Here is a 21125-nt window from a genome sequence, read left to right as displayed (position 1 = left end):
ACTAATTTCTCTATTATGGTAAATGAGGCTTTAACTCTTGAACTACTCTATCCCTAACCTCCCAAATAAATCAATGAACAACCCCTAGTTAAATCAGTAACACAGTACTTCCATTGGTACAACTGCAAAGATAACTTTCACTATAGAGCCAACTAGTATACTATTCAGTTTTGTTTTTCCACAATGTGTAATTTTTCCTAGAGTTAATAATTGCTTCTCTTTTTTAAAACATTAGCTTAATGTTTTAAATACCTATGCTGATGTTTTCCAGACTCCATTAGGCCTATCAAAACCCAATACTGTTTTCTAAACCTTCTATATATTGTATGGAAATGCCATTCCTTTCAGGTGTGTGTTGCTTTTATAGTGAACTGGCTAACATCCTTGAATGTTGCTTCTTGGTATCCTTTTTTCAATAATCTTTTTTTCCCAGATCCTATGTCTTCTTAATTCTTGATCAATTCCCTCATTCTGCAGTGGTGTGCTTTCTTTCAGAAGCTTCATCAGAAAGATACCAGGGAAATTTTGTTGTTGTCTTTGCATGCGTGGTCTTAGGCCATACAACTGACCAACATTTGGTTGTGTGTAGCACTCCAAGTCAAAAAGTATTATCCATAAAAATTTTGCATTGTTCCTCTTTTTTTAAGCTGAAAAAATTGCTAATGGGATGTCCAGATTAACTTGGATGCACACTTCTTTAAATGTGCCCGCACCATTCTCTTTTTAGAAGTTTTTATTAACTTATTCTCAATGTGATAATATGCCTTGGATTGGGTCTTTAAATCTTTGTACAAGGTATAGTCTGGAGACTCATGGGCTTTAGGTTGAGGAAGTTTTCTGATATTATTTCTTTAATAATTTTTCTCTCAGGGAATCCTCTCTTTTTAATGTTGAAACCACTGGGTTGATCTCTTAGCTTTTTCTCCTTTCATCTCTGCCCTTCTATTTTCTGGAAAATTTACTTCAGCATACCTTCCAACTATTTTATTGCAAAAAAAAATTAATTCAATATTACTATTTACATTTCTCAGAGCTCTTTCTCTAATTTTCCTTTTCACAGCATCCTGTTTAGGGATGCAGTATCTTTTCTTATTTATCTGAGGATGTCAATTAAAGGTTTTTATAATTTTTCTTCTGTTCACTGCGAGTTGTCTTTTGGTTTCTCTCATTCATGGTTGAGACTTTCTACCAATAAAGAACAATTCTTGCTGTCCTTTCACATTTAAGAGCAAAGCACTAAAATCTTTTTGTCATTGAGTGATTAGGTAGCAAGCTGCCTTTATTTCTGATAGGCCCAAATGTTGGCATCTTGGAAGTCATTTCTTTGTGGCCATTTAATGCCTCCATAAATATGGCACAGACATTGTTCTATTTTAATAGTATAACAATAACAGAATTACATTAACTTATCTAAAAATCCAGTATTACTCCGAGTCCATAAACAATAGGGAAAATGGCTCCAAACGTCAAATCATAGAATATCAACTTTCCTATCATTTAAACAGGCCGGATGCAGTGGATCACGCCTGTAATGCCAGAACTCTGGGAAGCCATGGTGGTTGGATCACCTGAGGTTAGGAGTTTGAGACCAGCCTGGCCAACATGGTGAAACCCTGTCTCTACTAAAAATACAAAAATTAGCTGGGTATGGTGGCAAGTGCCTGCAATCCCAGCTATTTGGGAGGCTGAGGCAGGAGAATCGCTCGAACCCGGGAGGTGGAGTTTGCAGTGAGCCGAAATCATGCCATTGCACTCCAGCCTGGGTGACAGAACAAGACTTTGTCTCAAAAAACAAACAAAAAAACCCAGTTCTACATGAAAGAATGAAAACAGTTTATCAAATTAAGATATACGAGATATTTGGGGGCATAAGAGGGAACAAGGGATATACCAATGAGGATAGTAAAATTATTATATTCCTAATATAGTTTCATAAAAACAACAGCTTTCCATATTTTCTTCACACACTACTTAGCACCTAGTGTGAAAGAAGCATGACAAATCTATTTTGTAAAATATTTTGTTCCTAATTTATTATTGGTCTCACCTAGCTATTTACTGGGTTGAACTTCAGTTAATAAGATAAATTCCAAGGACTGGAACTTTTCTCCATGATGATAAATAGAAAAAGAGACAATATTCACGCAGAAGAATAAAACAGTATATTTGAATAAAAATTTAAATTTTTATTGTGATATAAACATTTTTTCTTCTTTAAAGGTAATTATCAAAATTACATTTGAAAAATCACAAATATCGTATGATTTTACATGTAAGCTATAGATAAAAAGACCATTTTTGTAGAGTAAAACACGTAGAATAGCTTTTTGGCTAGCTAGTTTTATACTTGCCTATTCAATAATTCTGATCAAAAGGTCTACAACTAAAAATTAATGGATCACAGCAGATCATAACAGAGAATAGTCCATCTCTCCTAGAAAATTTTTAAAAATAAATCGTAGAAACTGCATGGGAAATACTGTAAAAACAAAGGTTATTGTCCTCAGCTATGAATTAGAGTAAGTTTGGCACTGGATTATGGGGTATTCCCACAGGAAAGTACCTTACTGATTTTTCCTCTATCCTCCTTGATACATTATGGTGGAACCCAGTGTTATGCAACACCTGCTTACTTTGGCCTTAAGGGCCATAGTGACAAAAAAGAAACCTTTAGAGAAGTCATAGTACATGTTAGGGAAAGGGATTTTCAATGCATGGATATATTTGGCAAGGTAAACAAAAAGTTGCCTGATAGCAAGGGAGGAGGCAGGCCACTGTGAATAGTAACGTATACGAGCCAATATTGAAAAGTAAAAGCAGTTTAATGGTTGCAAAGTATATAAGAATGTGAACTGATTGCTTATAAAATGTTTTAAAAGTAGAGATTGCACTTTAATGTTAGATGAGGCTGATCTATACATTAATTTTATATATGCAAATTATCCTACTTACATTCTTGAAATTAATTTGACTCTTTAGGTGAACCAACTGAAATCTCATTTACACTGTTGATTTCCCTAGTAAACAATTCTCTTCAGTATGAGAAAATCAAAGAAGTCTGAAGTGGAACAAATTCTAAATTACTAGTATATGATTTAAATGGCTAGGAGGAAATTATAAGGGGTGTAAAACAGAATATTAATTCAAATATTTAAGATGCTAATTCTGGGTAAAAGCTATTTTTGAGATGACACGAATTTTCAAAATACTAAAAATTTTAAAATAATCATTTCCACAAACTTTTTAAGGTGTAAGTGTAATGTATGTAAATACTAAGTAATATGTTATTCAATTTTAGGAACTTTATGTATGTTTTCATACTAGTATTAGAAAATAATTCTGAAAGGAAGATGAAAATGAAAATGTTCATTTAGCTTAAACAACAGGAAAATTTTGGCCTGTTATTTTTTCTGTCCTATATTTACTGGCAAAATGGGTTTATTAAAGAGCTTGGGAATGGAGTAAGAAAGATTCCAATTATGTATCTGACCTTGTCAGAAGCAGTGCTATGATTACTTGTAAAGATATATCAGGGACATGTAAGGAACAGGCAAACTATTTGTTGGCTGTAGCCTGGAATTTAAGAAAGCCATAAATATTTTAAAAGTTAATTATTTCACCTTGAATAAAAATACAAACATACACATACCCCACAATTTAAACATTTATCTCAAGATTTTTATTTGCCATTTGGTGTTTCACTAGCAAAAATATGGAAAAGAATAATTCTACTTTATTCTTTAGATCAATAAATTATGAGCTTCAAATTCTACATGTGAATAAAGTAGGACTAATACACATACTAATTATCTCAAAAGACAAAGAGAAAAATGATCAGCAAAGGACTAGACCCATCAAAATTAGTAGACATAAACAAAACACATGATTAAAACAAACAATTTTTATCCTGTGGTGGTTTATTCTAGGACAAATATTCAATACTTTTGGGGAAAAAAATGAGGTAGGTAGGGGAGAAAAATATCTTGAACTGAATGAAAATGAAATCATAATACATCTAAATATATGGTATGCAACTAAAGCAGTGCTTAAAGAAAAATCTATAGATATTAATTTCTGTGTTAGATATAAAAATCTAAGCTTCCACTACAAGAAGCTAACAAAGAGAAAAAATCAAATCAAAAGACAAAATAATAAAGGTAAAATAAGAAATCAATGAAATAGAAAATACAGAAAAATCAATAAAAGTAAAAAGTGCATCTTTGAAAAAAGTCAATACAATTAGTAATGTACTAGTTAGGCTGAGAAAAGAAAAGAAGATACAGATGTCCAGCTTTAGGCATGAAGGATGGGACATCACTACAGATGCTACCAACAGTAAAAGGATATTAAGAGAATATTATGAACCTTATGCCAATAAACTCACAACTTAGATAAAATGGGCAAATTCTTTGAAAGACATAAATTACGAAAATGGACTCAAGAAGAAACCAAAAACCTGAATATTCTTTTATCTATTACAAAAACTTGTAATTTAATACCTTGCCACCCAAACAAAACTACACAAAACAAAACCACTGAAGACTAAATGGTTTCATGGTGAATTCTACCAAACATTTAAAGAATGATAAAATCAATTCTATGGAAACTATTTCAAAGATAGATGAGAAAGAAACTCATTTAAGAGTCCAGTATTACCCTGTTATGAAAACCAGAGGAAGGCAAATACTGCATGTTCTCACTTATAAATAAGTAGAAGCTAAGCTATGGGTACACAAAGACAGACAGAATAGAACAATGAACTGTGAAGACTCAGAAGGGGGAGGGTGGGACAGGAGTGAGGGATAAAAAAAATACATATCAGGTACAGTGTTCACTACTTGGGTGAAGGGTACACTAAAATCTCAGACTTCACCCTATATAGATCATCCATGTAACCAGAAACCACTTGTACCCTAAAAGGTACTTAAAAATATTTGTAAAAGCCGAGGAGGGGCCAAGATGGCCAACTAGAAGCAGCTGCCATCAGTGGCTCCCACTGAGAAGAATGAAAAGGGTAAGTGAATCCTGCACCTTCAGCTAAGGTATCCAGGTTCTCTAACTGGGACTGACTAGGAGGTTGGCACAACCCACGGAGAGCGAGGAAAAGCAGGGTGGAGCGATGGCTCACTTGGGAGCTGCATGTGGCAAGGGGAGCTCTCACCCACAGCCAAGGGAGGTGGTGAGTGATTGTGCTACCCCACCCAGGAAACCATGCTTTTTCCATGAATCTGTGCAACCCATGGATCAGTAGATCCCCCTGTGAGCCCATGCCACCAGGGTCTTGGGTCCCAAGCACGGAGCTTTGCAGATGCTCAGCAGACACTCAGGCTGCAGCCAGCAGCAGCAGGCTGGAGACTGCCTAAGACGACCAAGTTCCTAGGGGTGAGGGTGGTTGCCATCACTGCAGCCTCAGTCTGCTGTTTTCTTCTGCTGGTGCTAGGAAGACTAGGCAGTCTGGACCAGGAGGAACTCCCCACAATGTGGCACAGTGGTTGTAGCAGATTGTGGCCAGACTGCTTCTTTAGGTGGGACCCAGATCCATTCCTCCTCACTGAGTGGGGCCTCCCTGTGGGAATTTTACCAACTCCAGCCAGTAGTTTACAGAGAGAACTCTGATCTCCCTGGGACAGAGCCCCTGAAGGGAGGGGCAGCTGCAGTCTCCATGGTTCAGCAGACTTAGTCTTTCCTGCCTGCTGGCTATGAAGAGGCCGGGCACTCCAGATGATGGGGATCCCCCTCAGTGCAGCAAACCCGCTCCACTAAGGGGCAGCCAGAGTGCTTCATTAAGCAGGTCCCTGATCCTGTGCCTCCTGACTAGGTGAGACCCCCAGAACAGGAGTCACCAGACACCTTATACAGGAGCGTGCCCCCGGCATCAGGTCACTGCCACTATGGAAAAGAGGTCCCAGATGAAGGAACAGGCAGCCATCTTTGCTGTTCTGCAGCCCCAACTGGTGACACCTCCAGGTGAGGGAATTTGTCACCACCAGGCCTGCCTTGCAACAGCTCCTGAAGGAAGCACTAAATATGGAAAGGAAAAACCACTATCAGCCCCTACAAAAACACACTGAAGTACAAAGACCAATGACATTATGAAACAACCACATAAACAAATCCACAAAATAACTAGTTAAGAGTCATGATGACAGGATCAAATTCAAACACAATATTAGCTGTAAATGTAAATGGGCTAAAGGCCCCAATTAAAGGACACAGAATGGCAAGCTGGGTAAAGAGTCAAGACCCATCAGTGTGCTGTATTCAAGAGACCCATCTCACGTGCAAAGACACACATGGGCTCAAAATAAAGGGACGAAGGAAAATTTACCAAGCCAAATGGAAAGCAGCAAAAAGCAAGGACTGCAATCCTAGTTTCTGACAAAACAGACTTTAAACCAACAAAGATAAAAAAAGACAAAGAAGGGTATTACATAATGGTAAAGGGTTCAATTCAACAAGAAAAGCTAACTGTCCTAAATATGTATGCACCCAATAGGGGAGCACCCAGATTCATAAAACAAGTTCTTAGAGACCTACAAAGAGTCTTAGACTCCCACCCAGTAATAGCGGGACACTTTAAAACCCCAGTTTCAATATTAGATCAATGAGACAGAAAATTAAGAAAGATATTCAGGATTTAAACTCAGCTCTGGATCAGGTGGACCTGAAGGATATCTACAGAACTCTCCACACAAAAACAACAGAATACACATTCTTCTTGGCACCACATGGCACTTACTCTAAAATTTATCACATAATTGGAAGTAAAACACTCCTCAGCAAACGCAAAAGAATTGAAATCATAACAAACAGTCTCTTAGACCACAGCATAATCAAATTAGAACCCAGGATTAAGAAACTCCCTTAAAACCACACAACTAAATGGAAATTGAACAACCTGCTCCTGAATGACTCCTGGGCAAATAAAGAAATTAAAGTAGAAATTTAAAAGTTCTTTGAAACTAATGAGAACAAAGAGACAGCATGCCAGAATCTATGAGCTAACACGGTGTTAAGAGGAAAATTTATAGCACTAAATGCCCACATGAAAAAGCTTGAAAGATCTCAAAACAACCTCTTAACATCACAACTAAAAGAACTAGAGAACCAAGAGCAGGCAAACCCCAAAGCCAGCAGAAGACAAGAAATAACCAAGCTCAGAGCGGAACTGAAGGAGAAAGAGACACAAAAAACCCTTAAAAAAAAAATCAACAAATCCAGGAGCTGGTTTTTTGTAAAAATAAAATAGACTACTAGCTAGACTAATAAAGAAGAAAAGAGAGGAGAATCAAATAGACACAATAAAAAATGATAAAGCAGATATCACCACTGACTGCAAAAAATTAAACCAACCATCAGAGAATACTATAAACACCTCTATGCAAATGAACTAGAAAATCTAGAAGAAATGGATAAATTCCTGGACACATACACCCTCCCAAGAGTGAACCAGGAAGAAGTTGAATACCTGAATAGACCAATAATGAGTTCTGAAATTGAGGCAGTAATAAATAGCCTAGCAACCAAAAAAAGTACAGGACCAGATGGATTTACAACTGAATTCTACCAGAGGTACAAAGAGGAACTGGTACATTCCTTCTGAAACTATTCCAAACAACTGAAAAGCAGGGACTCCTTCCTAACTCATTTTATGAGGCCAGCATCATCTTGATACCAAAATCTGGCAAAGAAACAATAAAAAAAGAAAATTTCAGGCCATTATCCTTGATGAACATCGATGTAAAAATCCTCAATAAAATACTGGCAAACCGAATCCAGCAGCACATCAAAAAGCTTATCCACCATGATCAAGTCAGTTTCATCCCTGGATGCAAGGCTGGTTCAACATATGCAAAACAATAAATGTGATTCATCACATAAACAGAAATAAAGACAAAAACCACGTAATTTTCTCAATAGATGCAGAAAAGGCCTTTGATAAAATTCAAAACTCCTTCATGTTAAAACCTTTCCATAAACTAGGTATTGATGGAACAGACCTCAAATAATAAGGGTCATTTATGACAAGCCCACAGCCAATATCATACTGAATGGGAAAAAACTGGAAGCATTTCCCTTGAAAATGGACACAAGACAAAGATGCCCTCTCTCACCACTCCTATTCAACATAGTATTGGAAGTTCTGGCCAGGAAAATCAGGCAAGAGAAAAAAACAAAGCATATTTAAATAGGAAGAGAAGAAGTCAAACTGTCTCTATTTGCAGATGACACGATCACGTATCTAGAAAACCCCATCGTCTCAGCGCAAAAACCTCTTAACTCAATAAGCAATTTCAGCAAAGTCTCAGGATACAAAATCAATGTGCAAAAATCACAAGCATTCCTATATACCAACAATAGACAAGCAGAGAGCCAAATCATGAATGAACACCCATTCACAATTGCTACAAAGAGAATAAAATACCTAGGAATACAGCTATCGAGGAAAGTGAAGGACCTCTTCAAGGAGAACTACAAACCACTGTTCAAGGAAATAAGAGAGGACACAAACAAATGGAAAAACATTCCATTCGGCCAACAAACATATGAAAAAAAGCTCAACATCACGGATTATTAGAGAAATGCAAATCAAAACCACAATGGCATACTATCTCACACCAGTCAGAATGGCGATTATTAAAAAGCCAAGAAACAACAGATGTTGGTGAGGCTGTGGAGAAATAGGAATGCTTTTACACTGCTGGTGGGGATGTAAATTAGTTCAAGCATTGTGGAAGACAGTGTGGTGATTCCTCAAAGACCTAGAACCAGAAATACCATTTGACCTAGCAATCCTATTTCTTGGTAAATACCCAAAGGAATATAAACGATCCTTTTATAAAGATACATACACACGTATGTTCATTGCAGCACTATTCACCATAGCAAAGACAAGGAATCAACCCAAATGCCCATCAATGATAGATTGGATAAAGAAAATGTGGTACATATACACCACAGAATACTATACAGCCATAAAAATGAAAGAGATCATGTCCTTTGCAGGGACATGGATGTTGTCAGAAGCCATTATCCTCAGCAAACTAACACAGGAACAGAAAACTAAACACCACATGTTCTCACTTATAAGTGCGAGCTGAACAATGTGAACACATAGACATGGGGAGGGGAACACACACTGAAGCCTGTTGAGGTGGGCAAGAGTACCAGGGAAAATAGCTAATGCATGCTGAGCTTAATACTTAGGTGATGGGTTGATAGGTGCAATAAATCACCACAGCACACATTTACCTAGGTAACAAACCTGCACATCCTGCACATGTACCTCAGAACTTAAAAAAAAGTAAAAAAAAGAAAAACAAAAACAAAAACAAAAAAACAAGAACAAAAACACTTTTAAAGAAAACCAGAGGAAGAGATTAGAATTAAACTATAGACCAATATCCCTCATAAACAAAGAAACAAAAATTCTTTTTTTTTTTTTTTTTTTGAGATGGAGTCTCGCTCTGTAGCCCAGGCTGGAGTGCAGTGGCCGGATCTCAGCTCACTGCAAGCTCCGCCTCCCGGGTTCACGCCATTCTCCTGCCTCAGCCTCCCGAGTAGCTGGGACTACAGGCGCTCGCCAACACGCCCGGCTATTTTTTGTATTTCTTAGTAGAGACAGGGTTTCACCGTGTTAGCCAGGATGGTCTCGATCTCCTGACCTCGTGATCCGCCCATCTCGGCCTCCCAAAGTGCTGGGATTACAGGCTTGAGCCACCGCACCCGGCCAAAACAAAAATTCTTAACAAAACAATGGCAAACTGAACCCTGCAAAATTAAAAAAATGACTATATATCATGACCACTTTTTAAATCCAAGAAAGGTAAGGTTGATTTGATATATGAGTATCAATTAATGTAATGTACCCTATAAAAGGAATAAAGGACAAAATAAAAACCACATAATGATCTTAACAGATTCAGAAAACTTTTGACAAATCCAACACCCATTCATGATTTTAAAAAATGCTTTTCCTGGCCGGGTGCAGTGGCTCAAGCCTGTAATCCCAGCACTTTGGGAGGCCGAGACGGGAGAATCACGAGGTCAGGAGTTCAAGACCATCCTGGCTAAACTGGTGAAACTCCTTCTCTACTAAAAAATACAAAAAACTAGCTGGGCGAGGTGGCAGGCACCTGTAGTCCCAGCTACTCGGGAGGCTGAGGCAGGAGAATGGCGTAAACCCGGGAGGCGGAGCTTGCAGTGAGCTGAGATCTGGCCACTGCACTCCAGCCTGGGCGACAGAGTGAGACTCCGTCTCAAAAAAAAAAAAAAAAGTTTTTCCATTAGGATTGATAATAAAGCAAAGACTTCTGCTCTCACTTCTTCAATTCAACGTATTACTAGAGGTTCTAGTCAGTCCAAAAAGCAAGGAATAGAAATTAAAGGCATATATGTTTAAAAGAAAGAACTTTTTTTTTTTTTGGCAGGTGACATGACCTTGTCTGTAGAAAATCTAAAGAATCTAATGAGCCTACTACAATAAGTCAGTTTAGCAAAACTGTAGGATACAAGATCAATATATAAAAATCAATTGCATTTTTTATACTAGTAAGGAACAACCTGAAAATGAAATAAAGAATCCAACTCCATTCACAATAGCAAAAAAACTACTTGAGAATATCTTTGAGAAAGAAAGGTAGAAGTTGTATGCCAAAAACTGGGAGAATTTAAAGAAATTGTCTTAAAACTTGATGAGGGAAATTAAAGAAGATCTAAATAAATGGGAAAATATATAATTTTCATGGATTAGAAAATTCTGCATTGTTAAAATGGCAAGCCTCTCCAAATTGATTTATAGAGTCAATGCAACTCTATCAAAATAACAGCAAGTATTTCTGCTGAAAATGACAAGCTGTGCCTAAAATTTATGCGGAAATACAAATGACCTGAAATAGCCAGAACAGTTTTGAAGGAAAAAAAAGCTGGTGGAATAAATGAACCTGTTTTAAAGACTATAAAACTCCAATAATCAGCCGGGCGCGGTGGCTCAAGCCTGTAATCCCAGCACTTTGGGAGGCCGAGACGGGCGGATCATGAGGTCAGGAGATCGAGACCATCCTGGCTAATACGGTGAAACCCCGTCTCTACTAAAAAATACAAAAAACTAGCCGGGCGAAGTGGCAGGTGCCTGTAGTCCCAGCTACTTGGGAGGCTGAGGCAGGAGAATGGCGTGAACCCGAGAGGAGGAGCTTGCAGTGAGCTGAGATCCGGCCACTGCACTCCAGCCTGGGTGACAGAGCGAGACTCCGTCTCAAAAAACAAACAAACAAACAAACAAAAAAACTCCAATAATCAACGCAGTGTGGTATCAGTGTAAGGATACGTCAATGGAAAAATATAGAGTCCAAATATATACCAATTCATCATATATGGTTAATTAGTTTTCAACAAAATTACCAAGGCAATTCAACGAGGGCGGGAAACAAAGCGTTTTCAATAAATGGTACTGAAACAATCAAACACATATGCAAAAAAACCCCACAAATTACTAAACCTTCCACCTAACATTATACGCAAAAATATTTCAATGTGCATCATAGTCTGAATGTCAGATATAGAATTATTAAACATCTAGAAGAAAATATGGGAGGAAATCTTTGTGACCTTGGGTTACGCAAAGATTTCTTAGCGATAGTGCCAATACCAAAAGCGCAATCTGTAAAAGTAAAATTTGATAAACTGACAAATCAAACTTACTCAAAAGATACCCTTAAAAAATGAAAAGAGAAGCCACAGAGTAGAATAAAATATTTGCAAATCATATATCCAAAAAAAGATTTGTATCCAAACTCTATTGAGAACTCTATGATTCACTAACAGGAAGACAACACAATGGCACAATGGGCAAAAGATTTAACCAACACTTCACTAAAGAAGATATAGGAGTAGCTAATAAGTACATTAAAATTTGCTTAACATTGTCACTAGTCAGAAAAATGAAAGTTAAAACCATGTAAAATGCCACATATCCAGTAGAATGGCTGTACCAAAAAGACTGAAAAAAAAAAAAAAAAACAGATATTAGTACGCATATAGAGAAACTGAAGCACTTATACATTGAAGGTGGGAATTTTAAATGGTGCAGTCACTTTGGAAAACAGTCCGACAGTTTCTTAAATAGTTAAACATACACTTACTGTGACCCAGCAATTCTACTGTAGGTATCTACCCAAGGGAAATGAAAATGTAAGCTCACACGAAGACCTGTACTTGGATTTTCACAGTAGCAATCTTCATAACTGCCCCAAACTGGTAACAGTCCAAGTGTCTATCAGTTGTTGAATGAATAACAAAATGTGGCATATCCACATGTGGAAATTACTTGCAAATAAAAAAGAGCCAACTACTGATACATACATTAACATGAATGAATCTGAAAAACATTCTTAAGTAAATGAAAGACGAAGGATTGCTTATTGTGATTCCATTATAAGAAATATCTAGAAGACGACTTAGAATAGACAGAAAACAAATCAGGCTTGCCTGGAACTGTGAGTAGAAGCAGGGACTGGCTGCAATTGGACGTAAGGAAAATTTCTGACAGAATGAAAGCGTTCTAAAACTGAATTGTGATGATAGTTGCACAACTGCATTAATTTACTAAAAATCTTCAAAACGCTTACATGGAATGAATATTCGGTGTTCTCTAAATTATCCTGCAGACTTAACGATGTTAAAAAAAAAAAAAAAAAACAACTTTCTGAAGACAGAAAGATAGCATGAATCTTCCATAACATACTCTTCTAATAAGTTTTATTGAGCACTTACTATGTGAGACTCAATCACATTCTCTTATTTATTTTTGTAGAGATGGAGTCTTGCTTTGTGGTCCAAGCTGGTCTCAAACTTGGAGCCTCAAATGATACTCCCGCCTCAGCCTCCAAAAGTCCTGGGATCACAGGTGTGAGCCAACTGCACCCGGCCAAGAAGTCTTAATAGTTGAACTATGACAGGGCGTAGTCAAAGAATTAAATGTGGACAAAGGAGCAGGTGTGGTGGCTCATGCTTGTCATCCCAGTGCTTTCAGAGGCCAAGGAAAGAGGATCACTTGAAGCCAGGAGTTCATGGCCAACCTGAGCAATAAAGCAAGACCCTGTCTTTACAAAAAAAAAAAAAAAATTAAAAATTAAAAAAATTTAAATCAGCCAGGTGTGGTGGTTTGTGCCTATAGTCTCAGCTATTCGGGAAACTGAGGTGGGAGAATCACTTGAGCCCAGAAGTTTGAGGCTTCAGTGAGCTATGATCGTGCCACTGCACTACAGCCTGGGCGACAGGGCTAGACTCCACCTCTTACAAGAAAAAATAGACAAATCGGGACAAATGGCAAAATAAAAGGCAAGGAATAAAGGAATTATGTTCAGAGCATGAAATCATGAAGGACTTGAAGAAGGAAAGTGTGGATCTATTGCCCAAGTAAAACATCATATAACAATAAGGAATCATTCTATTTATATTGAAAGAGAAAATTTAGGAAGAAACAATTCAACATCTTCAAATAAATTTCAGATTTTTTTCAGCATCTCTAAATTTATTCTCATAATTTTATTAAAAATTTCTTAAATTACCTGCTCTAAAAAAGAAAAAACACTAAAACATTTAGATGAAGCCTGAAAAGCCATAATGAGTGACTAAGACAAAGAAAGTGTAGTGTGACCTGGGCGTTTGTTCTTATTCTTTTAATATGACTGTCTGGGAGAAACACCTTCCTTGCATAACTAAGATGTTCTACCACTAACTAGCTGCATGATCTTGGACAAACTATTCAGCCTTAGATGCTTCCATTTCTTCTTTCATAAAATGGATATAGTAAAAGTATTCATAGATTAGGTTAATCAGGTAACAGATGTACTAATTGCTCAGGATGGTGCTTCCCATATAGTGCTTATTATGTATTAGCTTTATTATTGTAACCTTGTCAGAGAGATGGTAACACCTGTCATTTATTATGTAACACTAAGTGCCAGGCAATCTGTTAACAACTTCATCTTGTTTAATATAACTTTCTCATAATATAGATTCTAATCCAGTTTTCATGAGAAAGGGGGAAAATGCCATTAGGGAAAGAGGTACAGTAAATTGCCCATAATCACAGAATCAATAAATAGTAAAGGAAGCATCTGATCTGAAGCTTCTAATCACTACCCAAGGTAGTCCTTATCTCTTACCCATGTCACTGATGTGCTCATAGCACTGATGTACCATAAGCACTGGTTGATCGTAAGTTCACGAAAACAAAACTTATTATTACTATTTTGGTGAGACATGGTCTCACTCTGTCACCTAGGCTGGAGCGCAGTGGTGTGATCTTGGCTTAGTGCAGCCTCTATCTCTTGGGTGCAAATGATCCTCCTGCCTCAGTCTCCCAAGTAGCTGGGACTACAAAGTAGATGAGATTACAGGTGTGCACCACCACACCTGGCTGATTTTGTTTATTTTTGGTTGAGATGAGATCTCACGACATTGCTCTAGTTTGTCTTGAATTCCTGAGCTCAAGTGATCCAGCCAGTGTTTACATTCTGCTACTTTAATGAGACCACATTGACACAGGTCACATTCCCTTTCCTAATTGGTTTTCTACACTGTCATGCCCACCTTTGAGTGGTATCTTCGCTTTAACCTTTTTTAAAAACCAATCAGCACACACTCCCCATTCTAAGTCCATAAAAGGCCCCAGACTCAGCCACAAGGAAGGAACTTTCTGCCTTTGGGTAGGTGGCCATCCCCATGTCCCCTCTCGGCTGAAAGCTGTTTCACTGCTCAATAAACTTCTCTCCGCCCTCCTCACTCTTCAATGTCCAGTGTATCTTCCTTCTTGGGCCCAGTACAAGAGCTCAGGAACTGCCAAACACAGGTACAAGCTGTAACAGAGGCAAGCTGGGGCACGCCAGTGTGGCTGAATGGGGCCCAGGCAAGGCGTTGTCAGCCAGAGGTCCCCGGTTTGCAAAGCAACCGAGAAAATAATGCCTACAATCAATATTAGGCAAAATTGATATGCTAATATACAATTAACATATTAATTATGCATAATATTTATAATCAAAGATAGCCTTTCAAGGTATCTCCCTAAAAAAATTTAGTAGCAGTTAATTTTTTAATGATTCCTTCTCTTTGAAAGTAATAAAACTTTTAATAAGCAAAAATAAAAATCTAGATGGGTTATTCAGTTTAAATTTGGTACAATTTTACCTTTTTAAAGTAAATTAGGTAAATGTATGACATAAGTAAAGGAAGAAATATATGAATAAATGGCAAATGGTTTGCTCAAGCTCTGCAAATTTCTGAATATTCTGAGAGATCAGAATTTAAAATGCAACAAACTCCAACTATTAAATATTTGTGGTAAAAAATGATCAAGTGTATGGAAAAATTGTTTCTGACACTTAGAAAAGCGGCTGTCAAATAGGCTAAAAAAAAAAAGGATGAGAGACAACTGGATGAGATGACACCAGAGAATTTAATGTCATCCATTACATTTCTAAGCCTGGTATAAATCCACAATATATCATTTGGCTTCAAGCACAAATCAAATGAATCATCACTGCTAACTAAAAATCAAACAAATACCATGTTAAATAAGTTTTTTATCCTGTAACACTATGCTTGCATTCCATAGCAAATATTTTGGAATAAGCACAAAGCCTTACATAAGACCAAAGATATTGCCTTAAAAATTAAAAGTAAGCATACTGGATAATATTGTTATAGTATTTAAAAGAAACCATATTAAATTTCACAGAATTTTTACACATCTGTTATTAAAATCATTTTATGATATTGCTGGTTAAAGTGAAGGTATTTACTATCTATGGTACTGCTAACACAATTCTTATATGAGTTTTTCTGTTTCTATGGTAACATGAATTATAAGGTTCAATGAAGCTGAATTCAGTAATGTGTATTTTTCTGTTATTCAAGGTGAAAAGGAAATGAAACATTTCTAACATTCATAAACTGCGGCAAATGTCTGAATTCCATTTAGAGATAAGATGATAATTACTAAAGTAATTAGAATTCTTCCTGGATGGAATTATTTTGCACACAGTGGAAATTTAGATTTGAGAATGAAAGTAGGGGCCAGAGTATATTCAGCATCAGTAATTAATTACAACCCAAACCCATCCGCCATTCTGATACCTTGGAACAGACTATACCTTCTTCTGTCTGCTTCTGACTACAATATAAAAGAAAGCTCATCCTCCACCCCCACCCCTAAGTCAAAAAGATAAAGTGGGTGAAATCATTTTATTCAAGAAAAAATCCAATTACAGAAATAATCAACTTTTCTCTCTTGCTTTATTTTTTCATATTTGAAAGGGCTTTCACATTAGCAGAACCAATTAAACGAATATCAGGACAGGGCAAAATCTACAAAGTTAGGCAAGTTTCTTAAATCTTTTAAAATTAAACTTTGAAAAAAACCACTTAGAGACTGAAACCCAGATCGTGGCATTCTTTAACGGGAAAACATAACTGGAAGGTAACTAAACATCAGGTCTCGGGAAGAATAATTTATAAAATGATACAGTCAAAATGCAGTTGCCTCTAATATCCAGTCCACTATTAAGAAATTAGGCAAATGATTACTTTTAATGGAAGTGTTGTTATCAAAAAATAGCACTCAGAAACATTACATTTCAAGTCTTATGTCATCCTAAAGTGCAATTGGTATAGCATCATCATAAATAATACTGAATAGGGATATATACAAATTGGAAAAAAATATATAATATACACACACACACATACACACACAGAGCAAGCAAGTGAGAAAGAAGATGGGAAGCTATATTTATGGAATAGAAATTATAAAATCCTTTAAATCAAAACACAGATTTATAATCACTTTATTTCTTATGAGTTGAGCATATTTTCTTATTGTGTTTTATTGTTTTAAAGGTCAGAGGTTGGCAAACTACAGCCCATGTGCCAAATCCAGCTGTTGTCTGTTTTTGTAAATAAAGTTTTATTGGAACACAGCTACACTCATTCATTTCATACTGTTTATGGCTGCTTTCACTACAAAGCAGAATTGAATAGTTGTGACAGTTGCAACAGAAACTGCATGGTCTGCAAAACCAAAATTATTTACCATCTGCTGAGATTCTAACCAACCAGGCCCACGACTCTGATTTTTGATAAGAACTCCTAGGAACACTCCAGGGTGAATTGAGGGCCAGTGGGTATATATAATGCTCTCCCGAATGTAGCCCTCATCAACCTTTCCATCATCACCCAATTCCGATATGATTCAAATCAGAATACTTCCTCTCTGAGCAATCCCCTATCCACACTACTCACTGAAATCAGAAGACTTCCTCTCTGAGCAATCCTACTGTACAATCGCCTATCCATACTCCTGATATTCCCTGGGCCACCTCTCTGACAAAATTTTTCTTGATTTTATCTCAGCATCTTGATTCATTCACAGTCCCTCCTTTGTACCTCTATGATGTCCCTGTTATGATCTTCCTGACATTTTTTTACATCTGTTTTCTTGCTTTATGCCTCCTAATAAACTGTAAGCACCTGGTGGACAAGGATGGAGTCATATTCACATTCCTACACTCTGTAGTAATGAGGCAACAGCCACATAGACAGTTGAGGCTCAATAAAAGTACCCACTGACTTAAAGGTGAAATGTTTGGGAGAACTTGGAAAAACAGACAGTAAGATGAATACATGAATTTAATAAAGCAATAGGCTTTATTCACCAAAAGATCAATGATTAATCCCTGTTTTGGCTAATACCAATTTCAATATTTTACTTTAAGTACCAGAAGTTAGCTCTGGTGGGGAAGGATAAAGTGGAGATTCACAAGGCTTTGTAAATGATGGCTTCTCTTTAGGAAAAGGGGATACTATCATTGTGAGCAGTACAAGTTGGCTCCAGCGCCTGGTTTCTCAGCAGCATCTGCCTAGCCTTTCTGCAAAGAGAAGCTGTCATCTACAAAGCCCTTTGAATTTCCACTTTCTGTTTCCCTGGCTCAGTGGCACACACTTGTAGTCCTAGCTACTCAATAGGCTCAGACGGAAGGATCACTTGAGCCTAGGAGTTCAAGACTAACCTGGGCAACATGGTGAGACTCCATCTCTTAAAAAAAAGAATCAGTTAATTAAGAATTGTTTCACCTTCAATTTCTATTTTTAGAATTAATCAGAACATTTGGTCAATGCTTATTTTGAACAACTTCAATTTATTTGCAACTTTCAGTTAAAATTTTGGGGAAAGGGGTACAAGATGGAGTCTTTAAGGTTGAAGCAAGGTTTATGAGGAGGAGATGAAGTGGAGATTTCATTCTAATTCTAGGTTACAGTTGCTTGCTTCTATTTTTGAAGGGTGTAAGTCTTGTCATTCTAAACTCATTTGTTAACTGGATGATACGTTCTCGACAAGGTTCTCAACGGTCAGCATCTATGGGGGCTGCTGTGGCAGGGAGGTGGCAGGTGGCCAAGAGCACTTTCCCCACGAAACTCACATGAAATGTGTCTGTTTGTTAGGCGTTGTAGCTTTTATGTGAAGGCCCTGTCACTTTTTATGACACTGCCTCTTGGTTCCCCATTTGGCCCAAATGTCTGCCTCAAAAGGAGCAGCTCCGTTCTGTCTCATACCACGCCTTGCTGGCCTGTCAGCTGCAGCTGCTTCGCAGCTCCCCACAGCCATGAACACTGCCTGGGACAGGCTTCACTGACCCGCAAAGCACTCCTAGGCTCTTCCTGACTGTGAGTGACCGAAGTCCTTTCTTGCCACAACAGCGGCTCCAAGGGAGCCCACTACCCACTGCCCCCGTCTTCTTACATACCCAGGCGGCAGTGCTGGAATGCTGGGCATGGCATGAATGCTGGTGGTAGCTGACCCTACACCAAGAAACACTTTAAAACCTCAAGAACAAAGCCACTATATTACAAAACATCAGGACACTGCAACCATCCCCAAATGGAGGGAAGGAAATAACATTAGTCACATGTGCATTAGCTAATTATCAGGTTAATAGTGTGGCATCTTCTAACACCAGCCTCTCTGAACCAAGAATATGGAGGACACTCTTTTAAGTGCTTTTCATATATCAACTCATTTAATCCTCAGAGTCATCAGTGAGATATGCAATATTTTCCTCAGTTGACAGATGTGGCAATAGACACACAGAAAGGTTATGTAAGCTGCCCAATGTCACACAGCAATAAGCAGCGGAGTCAGGATCTGAATCCTTCCTGTCTGTGATCTGAAATAATAAGCTGCCTCCCACTGATGGAGGGCAGTGAATGTTGAATAGTGCCAGATGTATTTGTTCCAAAAGGCCCCTTTTCTCAGAAACAATGACTATCAGGTGTCATTGAACAGTGACTTGAGATGCCATCTGATGACCCACACAACTACTACATAAAAATACCCACATAAGGTTATTTTCTCAGCACCCCTCCATTATTAGATTGTTATTCTCATATTAAAAAACAAGGGCACTGAGGATAAGGTCACTTGTCCATGGACACAGAGCTAGTTTACAGTAGAGAAGGCCTGGAATTAGGATCTCTGACTCCTAGTGTTTCACTTATGCATTTACTGTTTTAGCCAAGGGAAAGAAATCTCGAAAAAATCCTCACCAGATAACACATCTGTGGTAGCAGCCAACAAAGAGATATTCGTGCAAGTTCAGATTTCATCATGCACATTTTCAGTGATGCCTCTAAATAAGGGAAAGGGAGAGAGGAGCCCACGGGAGTAGAAATGTTAATAGGTACAACTAGCCCCTGACTCAGAGTCAGGGAGAAAACAAACACATCTTGTTAATTTTTAACACTTTACCTCATGTTCATGTCCCAAACCATGCAAGGTCTAGAAAGTAGCACTGATTACATCATTTTTTGGCAAAAGAATCTGGGATTATTTAGATAACTATAGCAGTACTCGATACCAAGTCCTGAACAGTCACTGCCAGGCACACAAACCAAAGTATTCCTGCCTGCCTGCCGTATCAGTCCGATCCAGCTAATGACCATAAAAACCCAAAGAAGGTCACATGCTATAGTCCTTTTTCTATGCTATTTTGCCAAGTGCTATGGTTTGAATGATGGTGTCCCATTCAAAATCTATGTTGAAACGGAATCCGCAATGCTATACTATTAATAGAGGTGTGGTCTTTGGGAAGTGATGACATCATGAGGGCAGAGCCTTATAAAAGGGCAAGGCTGAAGGGAGCACTCTCTTGCCCCTCACTCCCTTCTGCCATTTGAAGAAGCCGGGCAGTGCCATCTTCGAGGAACGAGCCTTCTCCTGACACTGAACCTGCTGGTGCCTTGATCATAGACTTCCCAGCCTCTAGAACTGTGCAAAATAAATTTCTATTGTTTATAAATTACCCAGTCTCAGGCACTTTGTTACAGCAGCACAAATAGATTAAGACACGGAGACATCAAAACAACCTTCTGAGAAGGAATGGGGACATATCCAGCTTACAGAGGTTTAGAAAAGTGAAATGTTTTCACAGAGAAACCAGGACTTGAAAACTATTGCCTTTCAAACCAGCTCAACTGAATATTTAGAAGAATCATTAATAATCTATTAACTATAAATACTAATGATTATACTATGTCAACATAAAGTTAGCATTTATAAAAATTAACAATAATGTCATTATTAACAATAATTTTGGCATGTGTGAAAGCGTTTTGGGCTATGAACTTAGAGAATCTGGTAAAGGAGAAAGTTTTGTCTGTGACCACCAATGTAAGAAGCAAGTGTATAAATGTGTGTGATGCTATCAGCCAGTCAGGAATCGGAGTGGTAAAGTCTATTAGAATGAAGGCTTGAGTTAAAGACAATTTGATTCAATTCCATCAATGATAAGTGAATACTTACAAGTAAGGGGCAAGAAAACAGAATCGAGTGTAATAGAGGACTAAACAGCATTTCTAGCCACCAGTGGAGGTAAACAGTAATGTGATCAACCGTGCCAGGCTCAATACAAGAGAGAAGGGTGGGATGAGGAGATGTCGAGGAGTAAAGAGAATTATGAGTTTTAGAGAAGATAAAATCAAAGAATAACACAGGGAGGAAAAAGAAAAGATAAAAGGAAAAACTACAGAGGTTTTTTGGTACAACAGGGTATAACAGGATCACAGATTGC

At 37.7% G+C, this 21125-nt stretch overlaps 1 protein-coding gene across 3 annotated transcripts in view; it reads right to left on the bottom strand.

Annotated features, from left to right (window-relative positions):
- Window positions 1-21125, bottom strand: part of CDKAL1 (CDK5 regulatory subunit associated protein 1 like 1) — a 701952-nt gene that overhangs the window by 166930 nt on the left and 513897 nt on the right. The window lies entirely within an intron of this gene.

This window comes from Papio anubis, chromosome 6 (genome assembly GCF_008728515.1).
Source record: "Papio anubis isolate 15944 chromosome 6, Panubis1.0, whole genome shotgun sequence".
Taxonomy (NCBI): domain Eukaryota; kingdom Metazoa; phylum Chordata; class Mammalia; order Primates; family Cercopithecidae; genus Papio; species Papio anubis.
This window is presented reverse-complemented; position numbering and strand designations above follow the sequence as displayed.